The 26,413-nt window shown below is 38.2% G+C and overlaps 1 pseudogene across 1 annotated transcript in view; it reads right to left on the bottom strand.

Annotated features, from left to right (window-relative positions):
* Positions 1 to 1,803: 1,803 nt before the first annotated feature.
* Positions 1,804 to 26,413, bottom strand: part of LOC143661179 (immunoglobulin kappa variable 3-15 pseudogene) — an 80,782-nt pseudogene continuing 56,172 nt past the window's right edge. Inside the window, exon 2 of the transcript XR_013164424.1 lies at positions 1,804 to 2,288. The product of XR_013164424.1 is annotated as an immunoglobulin kappa variable 3-15 pseudogene (transcript). The remainder of the gene's footprint in view (positions 2,289 to 26,413) is intronic.

The raw sequence follows: 26,413 nt of genomic DNA, 5'->3' as shown, positions 1-26,413 counted from the left end.
AAAATGGGAAAAAGACTTGAACAGACACCTCTCAGAAGAGGAAATACGGATGGCCAAGAGGCACATGAAGAGATGCTCAATGTCCCTGGCCATTAGAGAAATGCAAATCAAAACCACAATGAGATATCATCTCACACCCACCAGAATGGCCATTATCAACAAAACAGAAAATGACAAGTGCTGGAGAGGATGCGGAGAAAGAGGCACACTTATCCACTGTTGGTGGGAATGTCAAAGGGTGCAACCACTGTGGAAGGCAGTTTGGCGGTTCCTCAAAAAGCTGAATATAGAATTGCCATACGACCCAGCAATACCATTGCTAGGTATCTACTCAAAGGACTTAAGGGCAAAGACACAAATGGACATTTGCACACCAATGTTTATAGCAGCATTATTTACAATTGCAAAGAGATGGAAACAGCCAAAATCTCCATCAACAGAAGAGTGGCTAAACAAACTGTGGTATATACATACGATGGAATATTATGCAGCTTTAAGACAAGATAAACTGATGAACCATGTAATAACATGGATGGACCTAGAGAATATTATGCTGAGTGAATCCAGCCAAAAACTAAAGGACAAATACTGTATGGTCCCACTGATGTGAACGGACATTCGAGAATAAACTTGAAATATGTCATTGGTAACAGAGTTCAGCAGGAGTTAGAAACAGGGTAAGACAATGGGTAATTGAAGCTGAAGGGATACAGACTGTGCAACAGGACTAGATACAAAAACTCAAAAATGGACAGCACAATAATACCTAATTGTAAAGTAATCATGTTAAAACACTGAATGAAGCTGCATCTGAGCTATAGGTTTTTGTTTTGTTTTGTTTCGTTTTGTTTTGATTTTACTATTATTACTTTTATTTTTTTCTCTATATTAACATTCTATATCTTTTTCGGTTATGTTGCTAGTTCTTCTAAACCAATGCAAATGTACTAAGAAATGATGATCATGCATCTATGTGATGATGTTAAGAATTAATGATTGCATGTGTAGAATGGTATGATCTCTAAATGTTGGGTTAATTTCTTTTTTTCCGTTAATTAAAAAAAAAAAAGAGAAGGGATAATTGGAGATGAAGGGATACAGACTGTACAACGGGACTGGATATAAAAACTCAGAAATGGACAGCACAATACTACCCAATTGTAATGCAATTATGTTAAAACACTGAATGAAGCTGCATGTGAGGTATAGGTTTTTTGTTTTTGTTTTTTTTTGTTTTTTTTTCTTTCTATTATTGTTTTAATTCTTATTCTGTTGTCTTTTTATTCCTTTTTCTAAATTGATGCAAATGTACTAAGAAATGATGAATATGCAACTATGTGATGTTATTAAGAATTACTGATTGTACATGTAGATTGGAATGATTTCTAATTGTTTTTTTAATTCTTTTTTTAATTAATAAAAAAAAAGAAATATTTTTAAAGGCATGGATTCTTTAATATCAACTTTAACAAGGAATGGTTATGTAGGTGTCTTTGCTTTACACTACTCTGGCTTTCTCACATAGTTCCTGAAATTGAATGTCCTAAACCCATGTGTTTCAGAAAGGTGTGCAGAAATAATACCATGTGACCTGAAGTTTTTCTGTTTCCACAGCTGAAATAAGTGTTTTAATTAAATATTTTCCAAGATATTCCACTCATAGCAGAGGTAAAAGCCATGATTTAGTCAATCACAGATCATGGGACAGAGGTAAAGAACTACAAAGTTGCCTTTGAAGGAATGAGTATAACTGAAAGAGAAGCAGTGAAGAAAATTGGCACTTAGAAAAGAGGTAGAGTATAATTACTTCAATAACAAGGGAAAGAAGATTTGAAGGAAAGACAGAGCCTGGTGAGGAACAAGTAAGACAGGAAGATGAACGTCTAGGCAGAAAGTTTCAGAGGTGGGATGAGGGGGAGCCACTGCTGCTGCAGGACTCAGTGCCCCACAGCTGGGAGCAGAGGTTTGTGTTCGAGGCTGAAGCACTGTGGGAGGATAGCTGTAACCACGCTGGCAGTAATAAGTGGCCACATCTTCAGCCTCGGCTCCACTGATTCTGAGAGTGAAAACTGTCCCAGACCCACTGCCACTGAATCGGTCGGGGACCCCAGATGCCCGGGTGGAGGCACCATAGATGAGCAGTTTGGGAGCCTGTCCGGGTTTCTGCTGGTACCAGTTTAAGTAGTTGCTAACACTTTGGCTGGCCTTACAGTTCATGGTGATGGTCTCCCCTGGAGTCACAGCCATAGAGGCTGGAGACTGGGTCATCACGATGTCCCCACTGGCACCTGTAGGCAGAAAAGAATAAGATCATATAATAAAACAGACGTATATAAAATGTATATTCACATGCAGGTTTCCTCATCTATCATATATAATCAGATGTGTTGAGATGGAACAGTCTGTACACTCTGCATGTGAAAACCATCTCTCCAGCTTTATAAAGACATTGCTGTTCTGAAGCTCTCACCTGAGACCCAGAGCCCTAGGAGGATGAGGAGTGGGACTGTGACAGCATCTTGCTCACTGTCTGGTGCACTCAGGCCCCATCTCCAGGGAATCCCCATTAATAGAGTCTGAGCAGCAGCAGAGTCCCCAGGAGTCTATGCAAATCAGCACAGGGTATAAAGGGAAACGCACTGTGCAATGAGCTGTGAAGACAGATAAGGGAAAGAAAAAGTCACAAAAATAACATTACCACAGAAAATGTGATTGGAGTCCTGCAAACATCTGAGAAATCAACTGAACACTATAATTTTCAACAAAGTTTAGCAAAATAATGAACTTTAAAGTATTTTTTATCAACTTTATGCTTCAAACTACCTGCAATATTCTTGCATACTTAATTTTGTAATAGAATATGTCAGTGAATGTAGAACTTTAGAAATACGGTGCCAGGAACTATGTATACTATATTCATATTATTGAATAGAATGAGGATGTAATTCACAAAGTGTGTTTCATTCTCAGCCTATTCTGAACTTAAAATACATTTGAAGTTCTTTTTTGACATCTCAAAGTCACCTCAATGTGTTCAAAAACAGACTGATGATATTTCTCCCAACCTAAACAATGTCTTTGAAAATGAGCCACCAGATACTTGCAAGTTACCCTTGGCACTGCCCCTTTAGGTCCACCAGTTTCTCATAGCACAAATGAAGTATTCACAGACCTTAAGGGTCACTGCACCACCTAGTGGTAATAGGTAATATAACTCCACCTCCCAAGATCTCAGAGCCGGTTCCTCATTTATTTCTACCAAAAACACATGTATATATTTATAGAAATATTCACATAACAATATGAATCGTTCCTGACTGAGAACATTAGGTTATGAAGAAATAACAAAAAACACCTGGCCTCTTAAAATTTTAATTTATCAGGGAAGGACAGTCAACAAACAAAGGATATTTCTGCAGACTCACCTATTCTGCTTCTCTGAGATTTACCTTCTGAAGCAAACTTGTTAATACAAGTGTGGCAAGGTACATCCAGGTCCCCCTCGTGGGTCATCCATCACCATGAGCAGACTTAGAGGAGAAGAGTAAAAATCAAGACAGATTGACAATTTTATACATGACATAATCCCTCCTGCCTCATGATTTCCACTTTTCCTGCAAAGCAACCACCCCTCCACCCCCAACAAATTTCCCTTAATGTGGATCATCCTAAGCCATGTATTGTTCCAATTCTAACTAATAATACGTTTAGTTTTCCATAACTTGTCTCCTAATGGGTCCATTACCTTAGGTGAAGGTGCCATTTCCAAGCACAAGAATGGGGTGGCACAGACCCAAACCACCAGGAAGACATTCCTACTCAGTCAAACGTCCACCGTGTTCTTGGTCCACCACATATATGGGTTTTGAAGATGCCAGGACTTGCTTCTTGTTTGCCTTCATGCCCCATGGCTTATTTTTGGTGCTTTTCCATGAAGTTAACACACATATATTCTTAATTTAAATTTCTACTTTGTAATTGACAGGTTTCCTGCTTCAACACAATGAAATCTCCTTCCAACGCATATATATATTTAAAAAATGTGAGATAGTCATGGAAATATGTTGATGAAACAGGTTGTCTCATGTGAATGACTGAGACAAAGGGGTCCACATGAAATGGTGTGTATGGAAATATCATTTTGAAGAGTGGACAGCGGACCTCATGCAAGAATGAAGTAGGGAGTTGGTTTGCAAAACCCAGGGAAGAACACTTGTAAAATATGCATAGGACATGCCCCTGGATGAATACAAAAGAGAAATAAAACTGTGAAAAGTAGACAAGGGCCTAATTTCAGGGGAAATTTAAAGACTGGATGAAAGCTGAGTGTTTAGATAAGTGCAGTGAGAATCCAAGGAACGTGAATCAGAATTAATTTTTTTTTCAGCAGATACTTTCTAAGTCATTTTATGTGCGTTAGCACTGCTAGAAAGCAGGAAGTATGAAATCATTATCCTTTCTGTGCGAACTGGGAAGCTAGTATTTCTATCTTCCCCTCTAAAATCACATAATGATTTTTTAATTGAATTTTCCCAAACTCACCACTGCCAAAAATAAAACTGGGAAAAAGCAATACTTGATAAGATGTAAAAAGAGCATCATGGTAAGTAGAATTCTGAGACAGCCCACACCTTTCAAGGCTGCTGGCCTTTACTGGAGGTTAATCTGACCCATTTCATATATATCCCTTTTTTAGTTTAAGATGTTTTAGACAGGCTAATGGGAAGTACCTGAAACTGTAGAGCTGTGTTCCAGTAGCCACGTTTCTTGAAGATATATGTATAAAGATGTAGCTTTCACAATGTGACTTAGTGATTGTGAAAACCTTGTCTCTGGTGCTCCTTTTATCTATGATATTTACAGATAAGTAAATATTATGGAGTAAAAATGAATAAATAATAGAGAAAAAAACTTAATAAATAATGAAGAATCCAAAGGCATTTTTGAATGAGACATGAAAATACTATTAATGGTAGTACCCAAGTATTTTCTGTGTTTCAGGTGCTTCTCAAAGCATTTTATACATAGTGATTCATTTTGTAAAAAATCCTACAAAAGAGATGCAAATTTTATAACCATTATACATCTGAAAAACCTTTCCATTGAGAAGTTAAGTCATTTGCTCGAGGGAACATGGGAAGGAAGTGTCAGATATGTAAAAAAAAAAAAATAGATACCTGATGGAAAAAATTCCTTGGGGAATTTGCACACATTTCTAAGTAGCATTAGATAACCAGGGCATGACCTTTCATAGGAAGAGAATGACTGAGAGTAATAACTTTCTATCTTTCAATTTTTTACAAAAGAGCATAGAAATGGGAAAAGGCATTGGGATAAGACTGTACAAGCACAGTCAGAAAAGCCTGAGCAGAAAGGCCTGGCTGGAAATGAGCTTCCAGTAGGGAAGGTCAGAGACAGACACACAAGATTTTGGTGAAATTTTGAACCTGAGAAGGCCAGCTTTCAAAAGATATTGGACTTGGAGGATGATAACAGGGAGGGTTTTAATAACAGAAGAAGTGAAGGAGACTGAGGGGGAGTTAACATAGGAACATTTAAGTCAAGAAGGAACAAGGAATTGGAAGTTGAAACATCAGGGGAGAAAACTCTCTGATCTTACATAGCAGAGGGCAGGGCCACAGTTTTGCTTGTTCTGTCATGAGCTTCTATCTCTATGGAAAAGGCAGTGAATGCTGATTCAAATATCTCTGATAATATAACAGAGGCTACAATGATATTACAACAAATTAGATAACCTATGTGTAATGGAAAATAGCTTAGAAAACCACAAACTACCCCAGGGAAATTAATAAAGATAGAGGCTCTTAAACAATGAATTACTGGCTTCTGCAGGTGCTGGCGATCCTCAGCATTTCTTGGCTTGTAGACACATCACTTCAGTCTCTGCTTCTGGCTTCACATGGTGTTCTCCCTGGTTCTCTGTGTCCAAATCTCCCTCTTCTTATAAAGACAGCAGTTATATTAAATTTGGGGCCCACCCTGACCCATAATGATGTTACATTAACTTGTTCAATCTGCAAAGAACCGACTTCCAAATAAGGACATATGCAGGGGTTCAGGTAAACACAAATTTGATATAGATGCTACTCTGCCCAGTACAATGCACCTTGGACTGTTAGTATATGGTATCTGATATACAACCTGAGATATTAATAGCTGCTTAGGAAACACATGGGAACAAAAAGGGCCCTTTCAGTAGGACAGAACTTCATTATTTAAGGAGGTAAAACACATTAGAAGAGGCCATGCAAGTGAGAAATGATGCTATAGACAGGTGAGTGGAAAGATTCAAACATTACCTGCGGCCAACATGGCCCCAGTCCCAATAATCGTTTACATAATGTGACACTAAGTCATGGTGCAGAATTATATATGAATGTTAAGGAAATTTGAAGATGTGCTTATGGCTATAGATCTTGAATCAGGGAAATTATCTGGATAGATCCAATCTAATCTCATGAGACATTAAAACAAAGAACCTCTCAGGACAGTGATTAGTGGAAGATGTGACTAAGGGAGAGGGGTCTGACTATGGGAGATGCAGTGTTGCTCTAACTGAAGATGGAGAAAGAGGGTCTCCAGAAGCTACAGGAGAGTTAGGCCCCCAGAAGCTGGAAAAGGCAAGGAAACAGAATCTCCCCTCAAGCCTCCAGAAGTAATGCGGCATGCTGGCATGGTGGGTTTTGGTCAGTGAGATCCATTTTGGGCTAATGATCAGTTTCTAATGCTTAAGCTCTGAGGTTGTTGGTAATTTATTTCATCCACAACAGAAAAGCGATACAGAGGTCTCCACAGGATTTGTCACAGTGCCCTCCCATTCTAGGGGATACAAGAGACACTGAGTCCCTTAATTGTCAAGATGCACATCCTTCAGGAAAACTGACCAGGTGTGATGATCCAGGCCTGCGTGGGAAGGAAGCATGAGTTGAGGTCTAAAAAGTGTGCTTGCAGCTGAAGGGCTGTGAGGAGACAATTCTAATGTTATTGAGGAGAAAGATCCACCACGTCTTCAGCCCAGAGCCTGCTGATGCTGAGAGTGAGCCTTGTTGCTGTCTGACCCATGGCCACTTAATTGCTGAGAAATCCATACAACCAGGTGCACGTACAGGAAATGACAGTTTACGGGGTGTCTGTGGTTTGCTGGTCCCAGGCTCAGTACTTCTTCAGGTTGGAGGTGTAGAAAATACTCTGCCTGGACTCAGATGATGGGGACCTTCTCACCAGTAGGAACAGACATGGAGACCAGGGACTGCATTCATCAAAATGTCCCTTCTGAATCCAAAATCAGAAGTATAATTATCATACAAAAATTATTATGTCAAAAAATTAAAACATATATATTGTATATGAAGCATTTCTTTAAAATCTTGGGATATAACTATTTCAATCTTTATCTAAAGGCATTTATTTCCTAATAGGCAAAGTTAGCAATATCAATAAATTTTAAGTGCTAAATTTATCACCTGTGAACCATAACAATGAAAACTTGAGGAGCAGGCCTGTGACATGATTGTTCTACCATTTCCCTGCCGGTCACTGCTCATCTCACAATGCAAGGGAAAGACCCATTTGTAAAGTGCTAGTAGCCCCCCAGGGCCCAGAATGAGCTATACAGAGCAGAGAGTGATTTACAGAAGCAATATAAATGAGGAACAAGCTGCGGGAAGAGGCACATGCAAGAAAGAATCAATCCATCTGGATGTAAAAAAACACTGAACCCTCCACCAGAAAGTAAGACACAGAACTTTATATACCCAGTCATTTGATCTATCTGTGAAAACATGTGGGTTCAATGACAGAATCCCCTGAAAGATGTGATTTCTAAGACAGATGGAGGAAGCAAACAAGATCGTGTCTGTGTGTGTAGGAAGCAGCTGAGGCTATAAGACCCACTGACCTACAGTCCTGGTGAGGTTTGTGTGAGTCTGAAGCACTGTGTGAGGAAAGCTGCTACCTTCTGACAGTAATAATCTGCCACACCATTAGCCTGGAACCTGCTGGTGGTCAGAGTGCAATTTGTTTCAAACACACTGTCACTGAATCAGTCAGAGACCCCACATTCCCAGTTGGAAGCACCATAGTTGCACTCTTTAGAAGGCTGTCATGGTTTCTGCTGGTACTAGGGTAAGTAGCAGCTAATATTCAAGCTGGATATTCAGCTAATAGTGACAGTCTCTCCTGGAGACCAAGCCACGTACACTGGACACTGGATCATCATGATGTCCCTACAGGCAGCTGCAGTCAGAAAATAACATAGATCACACAATATATTAGAAATTAAAAAAAAAAAACCTAAGTGTAGGTGTTTGAGTTTGCTAGCTTCCAGAATGCAATATGCTAGAGATGGACAGTTTTAAAAAGGGGAATTTATTAAGTTGCAAGTTCACAGTTCTAAGGCCATAACAATGTCCAAATTAAAGCAAGGTTATGAAAATGACCGATCTAAGGAGTCAAGGGAAAGATACCTTGGTTCAAGAAGGACAATAATGTTCAGGCTTTCTCTATCAGCTGGAAAGGCACATCATGAGACCTGCTAGCTTTCTCTTCACTGGCTTTCCCAGAGCTCTGTCCATTCTGAAGGCTTTGGCAGTTCTGGAAACTCTCCTGACTCTTGATTTTTTTTCCAAAATGGTTCCCTCTTACAGGGCTCCAGAAACAACCCCTACTTGAATGGTTGGAGACACATCTCCAGGGAAACCATCTAATCGAAAGTTATCACCCACAGTTGGATGGGTCACATCCCCAAGGAAACAATCATAAAGCTTCCACCCAACAATATTGAATGAAGATTAAAGAACTTGGCTTTCCTGGGTACACGGCTGATTCAAACCAACCCAGCAGGTTTTTTATATGTATCATATATAATCAGTTCTCTTTGAAATGGAATTGTCAGTTCAATCTACATGTTAAAACATTCTCCAAATTTATAAGGATATTTCTCTCCTGAACCTCTCACTTGAGACCTAGAGCATGCAGAAGAGGAGGAGTTGGGACCATGACACCACCTTGTCTCCCTGTTGCACTCAGGACACATCTCCAGGGAATCCCCATGAATAGAGTCTAAGTAGCCAACCTAGTCCCCAAGGAGCCTAAGCAGAGTGTCAGAAGGTATAAAAGGAAAAGTGTCTGTGTAGTGGGTTTGAAGATAAATAATGAAAGGATGGAAGAAAATATTTCCACTGGAAAGGCAATTGGGTTAATGCAATAGGTCAAGAAATCAACTTGACAATAAATTTCAGTAAGGTACTGAAAATTTGCAGAAATTAAAATGTTTATATTTTCATCTGTATTCTTCCCAGCTATAATTACTTTGAAAACATGAATTAATTTAATAACAGAACATATACACATGAATAATTTCAGAACTTGATGGAACCTCATAAAAATGTTGCAAGCATATTCTACCTTTGCATGGACTGTGCAATATTTAGACATCTATCTCAGACTCTTTTCAATTTTAAATACATATTTGAAGTTCCCTTTCAACATCTTAAAGTTAGTTCAATACAAGATCACTGATATTTTCCTCACACAAAAACTATTTCCAACAATCAGGCACCAGACAGGGGATTAGCACCCCTGCAAGACTTTTTCAGTCTAACAGTTTCAGTAATTGCAGATGAAGTAATTAGTAGATGAAACATATACCAAGTTCACGGTGGTTAATAGGTAAAGTAGCTTCAACAGAGGTCTGATAAGGCAATTCTTTATTAATCCCTTTCCAAAATCAAGGACATTTAGAGATTTATGCAAATAATGAATTTATGAATTCTTCTAGGCATAAGATATTAAGTTATGAACCAGTAAAACAGAACCTGCAACTTCATAAAGGTTTCATTCAAGAGAAGGGACAGATAATAATCAGAGAACCTTTCTGAAGCCCCTACTATCCTGCTACTCTGAGATTTCCTCCCCCATAGCAAAGCCATTATTCAGAACAGTGAGGCAGTTTGTGACCAGGTACATTTCATGGGAATCTGTCAGCATGGCCAGAGTAACAAAGAGAAAAAAAAATAGAAGAATATTAACTATTTTATGTTACACAATTTTTCCTCCCCATTAGTTCAACTTTTCCTGCGAAGAAACCTCCCTAATGGCCCCAAGAACTTCCTCTTGATGGTGAGTTTCATAAGGCATGTATTGTGCCAATTTTAATCAATAGAGAGTTCATTTTTCCCTCATTTGTCTTCTTATGATCCCATTACTTTAGATGGGGAGCTCCTTACCAGGCATTCTGGAATGGTGTGGTATGGTCCCTCATCATCGGGAAGACATTCCTACTTGACAAATGTCCACTAAATATCTTGTCCATCACATATTTGTATTTTAAATATGCCACTACATTCTTCATGCTTGCTCTTTCTTAGCTTGTTAAAACTGCTAGAATACAGTACAAGAACTGCAACAATTTTTATAAAGGCAATTTGTTAAGTTGCAAGTTACAGTTCTAAGGCTGTGAAAATGCCCAAACTAAGGCATTCAGGGAAAGGTACCTTGATTCAAGAAATAGTCCCTTGATTCAAGAAAGGCCAATGCATTCAGAACATCTCTGTCAGCTGGGAAGGCACTTGGCAATGCCTACTAGCTGTCTCTCTTCATTCCATAGTTCTTCCCCAGGGGTGTTTTCCTTCTGTGTCCTCAAAATTCTCTGACTGTGTGGACTCTGTCTTAATGGGTTCCAGGAAGCAACCCTACCTTGAATGGGTAGAGACACATCATTTAAACAATGTAATAAAAAATTACCACCCACAACTGGGCAGGTTACATATCCATAGAAACAATAAAAAATTCTTACACAGCAATATTGAGTGAAGATTAAGCAACATGGCTTTTATGGGGTACAGGACAGTTTTAAATTGGCACAGCCTCATCTTCCATATTTGTGGTTCTGTTTTACTGTTCATTTGTGATGTTATATTTAATATACATAATTCTTCAATTTACAAATAACTGATATTTCTGCTTCCTAACTGACAGTTTTCCTGCTTCAATAGATTAGATTCAGCTTTCCATCCTTATAAACAATCAAAAGTAACAGATAGTCACATCAGGACATACCAGGACATGTCATACAGAGGCACTCAGACAGACAGCTCCTTGTGAAATTTCAGGTATGGAAATGTCCTCTATGAGGAGGGAATAGTATACCTCATGCATGAATACAGGATGGAGATGGCTTGCAAATCTCATGGAAGAGTCCTTCAAGAAAAGTGCAGGCCTTGGGAGAATATGGTCTTAGATGTTCAAGAAAGACAGATGAAACTGTGTAAATAGCAGATAAGGTTCTATCCTATGGGACATTTAAAATATGGGTGGAAGCTTGTTTAGATTAAGACCATTGAGAATATATAGAACAACAGTTAGAATTAATTCTTGTTCTTTAAAATAATTTCTACGTCATTTTATGTACATTAACACTGCAGGGAAGCATAAGGATAGAAACCTTGTTTCTGTGCCAGCTCTTCTGTCCTTTCCTCTAAAATCATATAATGAGTTTTAAAAAGTGAAATTGTCCAAAACTCCCCAGTGACACTGATAGAATTGCGGACCAAAATTTTTGATAAATGATAAAAATAAAATGTTGTGCTAAGCGGAAATCTAAGCAGGTCCTCAGGATTGCCTGGTGGTTAGTGTCCCAGCTATTCGCACCATAATTTAGGTTCTGTTATGAAGGGATTTTGCAAATCAATGACATCTTTAAACTTTAAGAAGGGAGATTATGCCTGTGGGCCTGACATCCTCACAGGAGCCTTTCAAATTTTACTTTACTGCTCAGAGGGTAAGAACTATGTAAGATTCATAGAAAATTTGAATTTGACATGGCAGAAAACATCTGTTGTTGGTGAGGGTGTTCGAGGCAGATATGTGACAAATAATACAGCAGCCTCTGTGAGATGAAAGCTCCAGCCAGCAAAGGGATAAGATCTCAGTCCTACCACACAGAGAACTGATTCTGCCAAAACATCTCACCTTGGTAGAGAACTCTGAGCTGTATAAAGAACGTAGGACTACTGACTCCTGATTTTAACCTCATAAGACGCTGATCAGAGAACCTTTCAAATTTTGTCCACAGTCCTGTCCAACAGCACTGTAAGCTAATTAATTGCTAATATGTCATTAAATGATAGAAATTTTCTATATCAAAGATCCACATGTTAAAAGGAGAATCATAAATTCAGAGATAAGAAATGATCATCCTATTGAGCCCCTACCCGAGCTTCTAATGGTATCTCTATCTCTTGAGTTAATGTGGTTTCTGCTCCTTGATGGGTGTCCACATCAAACAATCAGGATTGAATACTACAAAAATTAAAGTGGAATTAGGTTTGAAGTTAACACGGTCTGTCCCCAATTTGCCTTCATGGGAATGTTCTCTGAGGAAGGAAGGAATTCTTGGCAGGGTTCTCTGCAGAAAGATGTGTTGGTTTGAATCTCTTGTTGGACCTGAAATCCATGTCCTTTAATCTTGATATTGTTGCCTGAGTTTCTTTGATTATCCATGGAGATATGACCCACCCAATTGTGGGTGGTATTTTTTTCTGAATATGCTGGCACCAAGAATCAAACCCGGGTCTCCAGCATAGCAGGCAAGAACTCTGCCACAGCACCTCCATCGCCCACTCAGGTGGTAACTTTTGATTAGTTGATTTCCACAGAGGTGTGGCTCCTGCTGTTTAAGGTGGGGTTGCTTACTCGAGCCCTTTAAGAGGGAATAATTTTAGAAAAAGACACAGAGCCCATGTAGCCAGAGATCTTTGGAGATGAAGAAGGAAAATGCCCCTGAGGGAGCTGCATGAAACAAGAAGCAGGACAAAAAGCTAGACTTTAAAATGTGCTTCTTCAATGCCTGACACAGATGGATGGAGTGGATTAAAAAATGATCTACCAATATACTATTTATAAAAAACTCACTGTAGAGTCACAGTTACAAATGTGTTGAAGATGAAATGATGGAAAAAAACATTTCATGCAAGCAGTAACCGGAAAAGATGAGGCAGGAATGTTGATATTAGACAAAATTTTAAATGTAAATATTTTATAAGAGATAAAGAAGGACACTATATATTTATAAAGGGATTAACTCACCAAGAAAAAAATGGCAATCATAAATATACATGCACCTAATCAAGGTGACCCAAATTATATGAGGCAAACAGTGGCAAAACTGAGGGAAGTAATAGATAACTCAACCATGATACTGGGAGACATCAACATATCACTCTTTACTCTCCAATAGCTAGAACATCCAAACAAAAGATCAATAAAGAAAGAGAGAACCTAAATAATATGAGATTGGGTCTAGACCTGTGTTAGTTAGGGTTCCCTAGAGAAACAGAATTAACAAAGAACACTAGCAAATATAAAATTTATAAAAGTGTTTCACGTGACCACAGGAATGCAGGGTCCAAAATCCGCAGGGCCGGCTGTGAAGCAAACGACTCAGATGGAGACTCTGGATGAACTCCACAGGAGAGGCGTGCCAGCCAAAGCAGGAACAGAGACTGTCTCTTCTGAATCCTTCTTAAAAGGCTTCCCATTATTAGATAAAGCACCACTCATTGCAGAAGGCACTCCCCTTTGGCTAATTACAAGTGGAATCAGCTGTGAATGCAGCTGATGTGATCATTATCTAATTCTATGAAATGTCCTCATTACAACAGACAGGCCAGCACTTACCGAACCAGACAAACAGGTACTACAACTTGGCCAAGTTGACACATGAACCTGACCATAACAAAACCTAACAGACATATATAGAATGCTGCCCCCCAAATAACATGATAAACATTCATCCCAAGTGTTCACAGTATATTCTGAAGAATAGACCACATGCTGGGGCAGAAAACAAGTCTTCATGAATTTTAAATGATTGAAATGATTCATACAATCATTTCATGCATTCATGAATGCATGAAATGATTCATACAAATGAAGCTGCAAATGAATTTTAAAAAGTGAGAAAAGGGCGTCCTGCGAGGCCCGGGCACCGAGTCGGCTGGAGTCTGTGGGTGGTTGCAAGCGGCTACGCCGCGGGTGACTCAGGAGGCAGGAGGCGGGATGTGTGTGGAATTTGATGGAGAATCTTGGAGGAAGAGAAGATGGATAGAAGTCTACAGCCTTCTAAGGAGAGCATTTTTAGTAGAGCATAACTTGGTTTTGGCTGAACGAAAGTCTTCTGAAATTTCTGAACGAATTGTTCAGTGGCCTGCAATAGTGTACAAGTCTCTATTGGACAAAGCTGGTTTGGGATCCGTAACTTCTGTTCGATTTCTAGGAGATCAACAAAGAGTGTTTCTTTCTAAAGACCTTTTGAAGCCTGTACAGGATTTAAACAACCTTTGACTTTCCTTTACGGATAATCAGAATTTCAGTAAGCAATTTCAAGCTTTTGTTATGAAACATTTGGATGAAAGCCATCTCTTACAAGGTGATAAAAATTTAGTTGGTTCAGAAGTAAAAATTTATAGCTTGGACCCATCTACTCAGTGGTTCTCGGCAGTCATTGTAAATGGAAACCCAGCATCAAAAACTCTTCAAGTCAACTGCGAGGAGATTCCAGCACTGAAAATTGTCGATCCGGCACTGATTCATGTTGAAGTTGTTCATGATAATCTTGTGACATGTGGTAATTCTACAAAAATTGGACCTGTAAAACGGAAATCTTCTGAGAATAATGGAAGCCTCATTCCCAAACAAGCAAAATAGTTCCTCTGAGGGAGGAACTATTGCCATGACTGGTATAGAAGACCTTCAGGGAAAACTCTTCAGGCCTCCCCTAGTCTGTGTCCTGTTCAGTCTGATCCCACAACAGTGTTTAAGGAGATACTGCTTGGCTGTACTGCAACAACTCCACCTAGTAAAGACCCCAGACAGCAAAATACTCCCCAACCTGCCAACTCTCCACCTAACCTTGGAGCAAAAATCCCTCAAGGATGTCATAAGCAGAGTTTACCAGAAGAACTTTCTTCTTGTCTAAATACGAAGCCTGAAATACTGAGAACAAAAGCAGATATCTGCAAAGCAGGGTTGGTGTCTACAGAAACCTCTCAGATTGGAACTGGAGACTTGAAATCCTTGAGTGAGCCAAAAGGTAGCTGTACTCTGCTGAAGACAAACACTGATCAGGATAACAGATTGGAATTTGTTCCCCAGCAATCACCTGGCCTTCTGGAGTGCTTACCTCCAAAGGCTTCCAAGGCAGAATTGGGAGTTGCCAGTAGTCCTGAACTACAGAGGCACCTAGAACATACATCTCCCACCTCTGACATCCATGTTGCTCTTTCAAGTAAGGCAGAAGTGAAAGCAGATATCAATAATGATAGCCCTAATAGTTGGGCTGGAAAAAAGGTAGAACCTTCAACTTTAGGTTGCCGGCCACAGAATTTAAAGGAATCTTCAGTAAAAGATAATGAAAGCTGTTGTACAAGAAGCAACAATAAAATCCAGATTGCCCCATCCCGGAAGTCAGTTTTTACAGACCCAGCCAAACTCAAGAAGCTACAGCAGAGTGGCGAAGCTTTTGTGCAGGATGACTCCTGTGTGAACATAGTGGCCCAGCTCCCCAAGTGCCGGGAGTGCCGCTTGGACAATCTCCACAAGGATAAGGAGCAACAGAAAGACTCACCTGTGTTTTGTCGCTTCTTTCATTTCAGGAGGTTACAATTCAACAAACATGGTGTGTTGCAGGTAGAAGGCTTCTTAACACCAAACAAGTATGACAGTGAAGCAAATGGCTTATGGTTGCCCTTAACCAAAAACATGGTGGGGACTGATTTGGACACAGCTAAGTATATCCTGGCCAACATTGGAGACCACTTCTGTCAAATGGTGATTTCTGAAAAAGAAGCTATGTCAACTATTGAGCCACACAGTAAGAACATCTCTTAGGGGGTAGGATTTTTTTAGTCCAAATTGATTTCTGTTCCTAAATGGCCCCCAAGTCCTAATTGCATAGGTTTCATTTTTACCCAGAAGGTTAGGTGACTTAGATATAATAAGGTTTCATTTTTCCTTTTGTAATAGGTTACTGACTACCTCTTGGTTTCATCAGAGTTGGCTACCTTTATGTTGGGGCTTATTTGGGGACAATTTTCAAAGGAAGTAGAACTCCTTTTTTGTTAGCAAAGGTAAAAATGAGTCTAGAGTCTTTAAGTCTAGAGCTTTACCAGTAGAGTCGGCTCCCAAAAGAGATGAGGTTCCAGGTTGGTTTTTTTAAGACAAGTTCTTAATCAGGAATACATTTCAAAGAAAATAAGAATAGACAGTCTCCACCCTAGAACTACTGAATTGGAGTCTACAGGACTGGATTTCAGGTATGAGAACTGCAATGAGCTCAGATGGAAATGATTCTGTTAGGATTTTAAGGGAATTCTTGGACATCCTAGCTCAGTGTGTGCCTATCTTTTACACTTGGCAAAACTCACTGAGCTAGCAGCTCAGTGATCCACAAAAGTCCAGCACATCAGAGCCAGAGATCTTTCATGCATCTCAAGGTATAATTACAGAGGACAACATATCTTTCTCTATTTATGTTCCTCTGTAGAAATATATAACCAGCTGGAAACATCTAGGGGCATTTGTCTTTTAAGTCTCATGTTTTCTTTCTTCCATCATTTTATCTTTTCCAAATGGTCAGAAGTTAAAATTGAAGCCTATCCATGTTTCTGGTGGGTAATTTTTCATAACCAAATATGTTTGAATACAGGCATCCACACATATCAGTCTTGATGAAGAATTTTGGTTGTAGGTACCAGAAACTAACTAAGGCTAGCTCATCACAAAAATAATTTATTGGATAGGAATGGATTCTGTTATAAGAGTTCAAGGGATGAGAACCACAGCACTCCCAGCAGCAGGAATCCAGAGCTAGGTGGAAGGGTGGTGGTGTGAGCTCCTAGGGCAACCAGAGTCATTGAAGAAAAGAGCGCTTTTAGAACACTCTGCTCTATTAGGGTAGTAAAGACGCGAGTCAAGAATTTCATCAAATGCTTTTCTTCCTGTAATTGTCTGTTTAGTACAAGTGATGCTGGTTTTCCATTTTCAGTGGAGAGACACAGTTTCCTTATTAAATGCATTTAAGTAAATATATAGTGGATATAAAGAAAAATTCTTCAGTAACTGATAAAGAGATAGTATATAAATACACGGAATGTAGAAACACTTTTTTGAAATATGTGAGTAGCTTTACTCTTGAATATGCAAGACTCTTTTAAGCAAGGGATGTTTTTTTCTTTTGCTAAAGGTGAGTCATCTGAAGATATATTTTTCATGCAGAAAAAGGCACCGGCAGTTGTCTTAAGAACATAAATAGAAAATTTTCTGCTTGAAGATTTAAATGTGATTAACGTTTCCTCATCCTTGCCTTTGTAACTATCCAGTTCCTCTTTCCTTACTCTGTGACAAGCTTGTCAGCTTATAATGAGAAACTCTGAGTGAAGGTGTTTTCTGAGTGTCACCTATCCTTGGACCTGGTGATTAATAGATCTCAGTCATTATGCTTTTATTTTGTCTTTTGGATGACAAATAATCATTAAATATGTGTCTTAAGAGATCTAAGAATACTCTCTAATAAAACAATCTAATCTGTGTGACCAAGGGAAAAAAAAAAGTGAGAAAAGTATCATTCACAAATACATAGAGACTAAATAATTGGTTCTTGAATAGTAAGTGGGCCAAAGGAGAAATCAGTAAATACCTTGTGAGAAAAGAAATTGGGAATGCAATGTTTTACAACGTATAAGATGCAGTGAAGGCAGTGCCAGGAGGGAAAGTTATTGCCTTAAATGCTGAGTGTAAGAAGGAAAAAAGAGCTAAAATCAACTACCTAACTGAACAACTCAAGACACTGAGGAAAGGATAGCTAACTAATCCTAAAGTAAGCAACAGGAAAAAAATAATAAAGATTAGAGCAGAAATTAATGAAATGGAGAATGAAACAAGCAGTAGAGAATCAATAAAAACAAAAGTTTGTACTTTGAAAAGATCAATTAAATTGATAAACATTTACCTAGACTGAAAATGTCTAAAAGAGAGAACTGCATAGAGATAAAATCAGAAATGAGAGGAGCACATTACCATGATCTCAAGAAATAAAATGATCATAAGATGTCCTATGAATACTTGTAGGCCTACAAACAACAACTTATATGAAATGATAACTTCTTAGAAACACAGAATTAACCTATACTGACTTAAGAAGAAATCAAAGACCACACTATACAAATCACAGATAAACAGAATTAATCTGTCATCATAAACCTATAAACAAAGAGCTGAGGACTGGGGAGCTTCACAGGTGAATTTTCCCAAGAATCCTGAGAATTAATACCATGCCTGATCAAACTTTCCACAAAAAACTAAAGGAACACTACCTCACATTATGAAGCCAACAGTACATTAATATCAGAGCCCAATAAAGATACTACAAGAAAAGAAAACTTCAGACTGATCTCTAATGAATATAGATTTAAAAATCTGCAACAAAATACTTGCAAAAAGAATCTAACGGTATAATAAAACAAGTATAGACCATGGCCATGTGGATTTAATTCCAGGTATACAAGGGTGATTCAACGGAAAAAAATCAATTAAGGAAACACACTACATTAATAAATCAAAGGGAAAAAACATGATATTCTCTGTCAATATAGAAAAGGCATTTGAAAAATTCAGCATCATTTTCACATTAGAAACATTTGAAAGGATAAGAACTGAAGGAAATTTCCTCAACATGTTAAAGAGCATATTAAAAAAATTCATAGCTAACATCTTATTCAGAATTGGAAGACAGAAAGTTTTCCCCCTAAGATCAGGAACAAGAAAAGTATGCCCACTATCAGTGTTGTTATTCATAATTGTGCTAGAAGAACTAGCCAGAGCAATTAGGCAAGAAAAATAAACAAAGGACATGCAAATTGGAAAGAAAGAAGTAAAACTGCCATTAATTACAGATAACATGATCGCATATTTAGAAAATTTGGAAAAAGTGACAACAGATCTACTTGAGATAATAAGCAAGTTCAGCAAATTAGTGGATACAAGACAAACTTGCAAAAATAATTTGTATTTTTATACACTAATAAAGAACTATCCAATCATGTAATCAAGAAAAAAATTCCATTTACAATACTGTGCTGGTTTGAAGCTTTTATGTATCCAAAAAAAGCCATGTTCTGTTTCCTAATGCAATCTTTTTGAGACAGACCTATTGTTTAGGGTAGAACTTTTGATTAGATCATTTCCATGGAGATTGACCGACTCAACTGTGGGTATAACTTTTTTTAGATGGAGATGTGACTCCACTCATTCAAGGAGAGCTTTGATTAGTTTTCCATAATCCATTAAAATGAAATGATTTTGTAAAATGCTCAGAGTTGACACAAAGAGAGATGCTTTGAGAAGCAGAAAGAAAATGGTCCCAGGGAAGCTGTTTGAAACCAGAAGCCAGAGGACCAGCAAACACCAGCCACAGGCCTTCCCAGCTCACAAAGGTGTTCTGGATGCCATTGGCCTTTCTTAAGTCAAGGTATCTTTATCTGATTTCCTTAGTTAGACATTTTATGGCCTTAGAACTGTAAATGTGTAATATGATATATCCCTTTCATTAAGGCCCACCCATTTCTGGTATATTGTATTATGTCAACATTAGCAAACTAAAAAAAATACAAATTAAAAAATCAAATACCTACAAATAAGCTTAACCAAAGATGTAAAGGACTTTTACATAGAAAACCACAAAACAATGCTAAAATAAATCAAGGAAGACCTAACTATATGGAAAAATAATCCATATTCATGGATTAGAATGATAAATATTGTTAAAATAGTGATGCTGCCCAGAGGATCTACAGACTCAATGCAATATATATCAAAATTCCTACAGAACATTTTGTAGAAAGGAAAAAACTACTTGTCAATTATATTTTGAAGGGTATTGTGGATTGAATAACCAAAAGCATCTTGAGAGGGAAGAATGAAGTGGGAGATATCACCCTTTCTGACTTTAAAGCCTATTATAAAACTAAAGTGCGCAAAATAGCATGGTGCTTTATAAAAAATTGCCTAATTAATCAATACAACGATATTGGATAATGATATCTTAACGATATTAAGAAACAGGCTTTCACATCTACATTCACTTTCTATTTGCCAAAGCTCTAAGTCCACTCAACTGGGATAGAGCAGTCTCTTCAATAAATGGTGTTGAGAAAACTGGATATGCATACCCAAAAGAAAGAAAGAGGACCCCTATCTCACACCCTATACAAAAATAAATTCAAAATGGATCAAAGACCTAAATATGAGAACTATTACCATAAAAATCCTAGAAGAAGATCTAGGGAAACTTCTTCAAGAGCTGGTGATTGCAGTAGTTTCTTAAACTTTACACCCAAATCATAAGCAATGGTAGAGAAAATAGATACATGGGAACTCCTCAAATCAAATACTCCAGTACTTCAAAAGAAGTTGTCAAAATAGAGAAAAGACTATTGATCCAACAGGAGAAAACATTTTGAAAACACATATCTAATTAATGTTTGATATCCATAATATATTAAAAAAAACTTACAATTGAAAAGTATAAAGACAAAACAACCCAAATGAAAAATAGGCAAAAGACATGAATAGACATTTTTTTTTTTTTTTTTTTAAGGAAAGGCAGAGAGAAGGAAGGAAGGATAGAAGGAAGGAAGGAAGGAAGAAAGGGAAACATTTCCAAACATTTTCTTGCTTTATTGTATTTTGTTTTTCCGTTTTTGTTACATGGGCTGGGGCCGGGAATCGAACCGAGGTCCTCCGGCATAGCAGGCAAGCACTTTGCCCGCTGAGCCACCGCGGCCCACCCTGAATAGACATTTTTTGAAAAAGAAAATGCAAGTAACTAAAAAGCACTTGAAGAAATACTCAGCTTCACTAGTTGTTAAGGAAATGCAAATCAAAATCATGATGAGAAATCTCACAATCTGCTTCCACAGGAACCAAATTATAGAGTTGCCTTATGGACCGGCAATACCATTACTAAGGATATACCTAGAGGATCTGAAACCAGGGATTCCAGCAGACATTGGAACACAGATGTTCATAGCAGCATTATTCAGAATTGTCAAAAGATGGAACCATTACAAATGTCCATCCATAAAAGAATGCATTAAAAATATGGTATATACATATGATGGAATATTATTCAGCAATAAGAAAGACTAAAGTCGTGAAGCATGCAATGACATGGATGAACCTTGAAGACATTGTTAAGTGAAATAGATTAGACATGAAAGAACAAATATTGCATGATCTTATTTAAATGAAATAATTATAGTATGCAAACTCAAAGACATAACATGAAGAATATAGGTTATCAGGATATAGAATAAGGCTGAACAATGGAAGGTGATTGATTAATATGTAAAGAGTGATTAATTAGGCTGAATGTAAATGTTTGGGAATGGATATAGGTGATGGTACTATATTATTGTGAGAATGATTAATAGTACTGACATGTGAATGCATTTTAAAGGGGAAGTTTAGAGTTGTGTAAGTCACCTGAAAGATAGCTGGAGTTTAAAACACTGGAATGTTTAACAGTGAATCTTTGGGTGGACAACACTGTGATTAATTGCACAAACATAAAAATATTCTTTCAAAAACTATAACAAATATATGACACTATTACAAAAAGTTAATAATAGAGGGACACATGGGGAAAATAGTATCTACTGCAAACTATGGACTACAGTTAACAGAAATATTTTAACATTCCTTCCTCAGGATTGTACCACACCAATACTATGGGTCAATAATTGGGGAAGGATGGGGAGGATTTTAGTTTTCTCTTTTATTTTTATTTCCTTTCTTGAGTAATGAAAATGTTCTCAAATTGATCATGGGGATATATGCACAACTCTGTGATGATACTCTGAGCCAGGGATTGTGTATTTTGGATGGTTTGAATGATATGTGAATGTATTTCAACAAAACTGCATTTAAAATGAAAATGACTGATGAAAGCATTAATTCTATCAAAGTTTACATTCCAGGATGGAAGGGACATGGTTTGTACTAATTTATATTACCCCTTCCTCTCCCCTGACTACCTTGAAACCAATCATACAACTGTGGGATGACACAGGAGAATAACTTTAACTCCAGGAATAAAGATAACTTCAAACCTTAGCTATTCTGGACATCGATCTTCCCCAAACACATCCACCCACCTCTCTCACCCCTGTTCTCCTGCTTCCCAGGCTTCTGAGTGAGTCCTTACTAGACAAATGCTTAATTCCTTTCTCTTGTCTCCTTACTCTTACAGGCTCCAGACATCCTCATTAACTCAAAGGAATACTTTTCCAACCAAGTGGTCCAAAATGCAAACTCAGTAAATCCCTCCCCATCTCTGTGGAATCATCCACTTGAGTGCAAAGTCAGTCAATCACTCACTCAGTCCAGTTACTTTACTGCCTCCCAGTGCTTTTCTTCCAACCTGTGTCTAGTTCTTAAAAAGCTTGCTCCCCTTTGTTTGAACAGAACTGAGACCTACTCTATAAACCCTGCTCTAGAAGCCACCCTGGCTTGTTTAACATTGTCTGGTCCAGTTTTTTTTTTCTTTGATGATGGTAAAAAATTGGGGGTATAAACAAAAGAAACCAGTTGAATCTCCTCAAAGATAAAAATGGGATGACAGAGTGAACAGCCTGTGATTTACTGACTTGAGCAGGAGTTTGGAAAACATAGTGTAGAAACTGTGCTGGCATCTGGATAGCAAAGATGAAGTCCAAAAAATCAAAGAGATAGGTTTATATGACCCTGCTGTCAGCACAGATGGACAGTGGACAGACCACAGGGGGTCTGCCAGCTAACTGGACACACTGGGCAGGACCACAAGATGAGTCATGGCTCCCAATATCAAAAAAATTAACCAATAAACTGGACAGGTCTAAAAATGCTGGTGATTTCAAGCCACTGGGATTTGCGGATGGTTTATGACATGGCAATAGCTAACACATCGTCAATTTTAAATAGATACCCATGCTTAATCCACCAAGCTATTTTCCCTCAACAACTGGAATAAAATGAGTGGTCTCTGTGTCTGAAGTAGAGTAAGCACTTAATAAATATTTTTGGAAGCATACTTTAATATTAAATTTAACAAAAAAACTGTTATATAGGTATGTTCAGTTTAATTGTTTTGGCTTTCTCAGGAAGTTCCTGAAAATAAATTTACTAAACCATGTGTTTCATAAAGAGGTGTGGAAATAATAAAAGATCATCTGATTTATTTCTACTCAAACAAGTGAAAGGAATGAATGAATTAAAGATTTTAGCAAAGAATTCAAGTTAAAGCAGACTTAAAAACTATGACTTTAGACTGTCACAGATCATAGAAGAAGCTGCCATATATTTCTAGAGGGACAGAGTTTTAAACAAAACAATGCAGTATTGTCTTTGAGGGAATGAGTATAAGAGAAAGAGATGGAATAAAGCTAAACAGAAGTTAGGAATGAACTACACTATAACTACACAGTAACCAGGACAAGAAAGGCTTGAAGGAAAGACAGAGACTGTGGAAAGAAAAAGTAAGACAGGAAGACAACTAAGCAGAAAGTTTTCAATATGTAGAGGCTGCGAGGTGGCGGAGCAGCCACAGGCCTCAGTAACCATCAGGACTCAGTACAGCAGGACTCAGGGACCATCAGCTGGGAAAGGAGGTTGGTGTTTGAGGCTGAAGCACTGTGAGTGGAGCTATGATGCTGCTGACAGTAATAATCTGCTATGTCCTCAGCCTGGAGACTGCTGAGGGTGAGCATGAAACCTGCCCCAGACCCACTGCCACTGAATCGTTCAGGTACCCCAGATGTCCGGGCACAGCTGATGAGCAGTTTAGGGGACTGTCCTGGATTCTTTTCGTGCCAGAATAAGTAGTTCTGGTTGGAGCTGGATAAAAGACTCTGACTGGATGTACAATTGATGTTGGTGGTCTCTCCTGGAGACACAGCCAGGGAGACTGGAGATTGGGGCATCATGATGTCCCCAGTGAAACCTGAGAACAAGAATGGACAAGGACCATATATTGCATAGAATATAAATTACAATAGTTATCTAAAATAGTTGGGATTTTTATATAACATAAATAAACAAAATGGTTTTAGATGAAATAGTTTAATTACTCTACATGATAAAATCATTTTTTGGAAACTTCACTTCTGAAGCTCTCACCTGAGACCCAGAGCCCCAGGAGTGTGAGGAGTTGGGACTGTGACAGCATCCTGCTCACCATCTGGTGCACTCATGACCTGTCTCCAGGGAATCCCCATTAATAGAGTCTGAGAAGCCAGCCTGGTGTCTGAGGAGCATATGCAAATCATCCATCTCTTTCCCTTATAGGAAAACACACGTGTGCAGTGAGTTGAGATGACAAAGAAGGGTACCAGATAAAAATATCGTAAACATAGGAAATTGGTTACATATATATATGGCCAGAACTTAAGCCTATAATTTTCAAATTAGTTAATAAAATATTGATATGTAAAATATTTTTGGAATCAACTTTATTCTTTCAAAATAAATGCAGTCAGCTTGAAAACATAAATTAATTTTGTAATTGAATAAATGTGTTCTTGAGTGTATAATTTCAAAACATAATATCATGAATATATAGGGAATGTACACTCAGTGGATATATTTGTTGGTACCTGCAGAATGCATAACAATGGCTCACATGAGAATGTACAGCTGATTTACATCTCTGGCTCAGCTTCTGTTCTGAATTTCAAATTTGCATGTGAAACTTCTCTTGGACAAATTAACTTTTCTGGTAAAAGGTATTAAGTTACAAAGGAATCAAACAGAAGCCCTGCACTCATAAAGCTTTCTTTTATTATGAGGGACAGATAATGAACACACAAGTCACCACTGCTGCTTTTCTGAGCCTGAATCCCCTGAGATTGCCTCCCCTGTGGCAATGTCATGACTCAAGGTAAGTGGGGCAATGTGTGTCCAGTTCATTTTATAAACTCTAATCCCTCACCATGAAACAACTCAGAGAAAGAGAGAACAGAACAAGTAAGGACAGTTGAACTTTTTTATGGGCAACAAAATAATTCCTCTTTCAAGATTTCAACCTTGGCTGCAGACAATTATCATGAATGCTCCCAAGAGCTTTCCTTCAGTGGAAGCTTCCGAAGTACATATTTTCCCATATCTAATGAATAAGTTCATTTTTCTGTAGTGCAGCTATGTCTCAGATCATTATTCTAGTGACGTTCCCATCATCAGGAATTCAAGAATGTTGCCGCACAGACCCACTTCCACCCAGAAGCTCTCCTCCCCTTGCACATGCCTGCGGGCTTCTGTGTCCACCACATACTTGGGTATAAAGGGTGGCAGTATATTCTGAAGTTTTGCTCATTTCTCTATGTTTTGCCTTGGTTTCCATAAAGATTTTTATGCATGTATAAACAATCTTAAATCTAGTGAATTAAATTTTCACTCTACTTGTCAACATTGATTGTTTACCGCTTCAGTATGGTAGAATCAGTTTTCACCATTATGAACATTCAGGCATTTCAGACACTCGTGAACGATGAGATGAATAAACAGGATATGAAATGGAGAATGAAGAAGGGAGGGGCCCACATAAAATGTGAGGAACAGGAATGTCCATTTGGTCAAGGAGACAATTGAGCTGATGCCTGCATGACTGAGGGAGGTGGCCATGCAAAAGTCAGGGAGGTGGAGGACACTTCAGAAAATGCAGGCTGGGCATGTTCAAGGAGGACAAAGAAACCATACATCGAGGAGTTTAGGTGTTTTTATTTGTTTCTTGGTTTGTTTTTATGGCATAGGCAGGCTCTGGGACTCGATCTTGCATATGGAGACTTTAAATGCAAGAAGTAACAGGTACTGGTGGAAATTAATTCATGTTTACCAACTATTTTACATAGCATATTATAATTTTACCCTGGAAAGAAGGGGAAATGTGGGAATGATAGCATTTCTATGTCAACTGGATTGGTAGGTGTGCTATCTTCTCTTTTTTGAAATCATGAAATGCTTTTTAACAGTGAAATTTACCAAACACGCCCAATGCCAAAGATTTAATTCAGGTCAACTTTTATTTGGTAAATAATAGAGTAGGATAATACAGTATGCAGAATTCTACAATGGTATTGAAGATTGTGGTGCCACTAATATATACATACCTCTCTCAGCAATTCAAACCAACAATAATTTAGATTCTGTATGAAGGGTTTGTTCAGATAAAAGGAATTCAGTTACCTAGGGAGAGTATCAGAGAGAGCCTGGGCTTATCAAGAAGTGCTTGTTCTGAGTGGAGAGGTCAGAGAGTGTGAGGCCTGAAAGATGGAAAATATGAGAGGAATCTAATAAGAGGAAGATT

The sequence above is a fragment of the Tamandua tetradactyla genome, chromosome 17, assembly GCF_023851605.1.
Source record: "Tamandua tetradactyla isolate mTamTet1 chromosome 17, mTamTet1.pri, whole genome shotgun sequence".
Classification (NCBI taxonomy): domain Eukaryota; kingdom Metazoa; phylum Chordata; class Mammalia; order Pilosa; family Myrmecophagidae; genus Tamandua; species Tamandua tetradactyla.
Note: the sequence above shows the minus strand (reverse complement) of the source record. Positions and strands in the feature narration are given on the sequence as shown.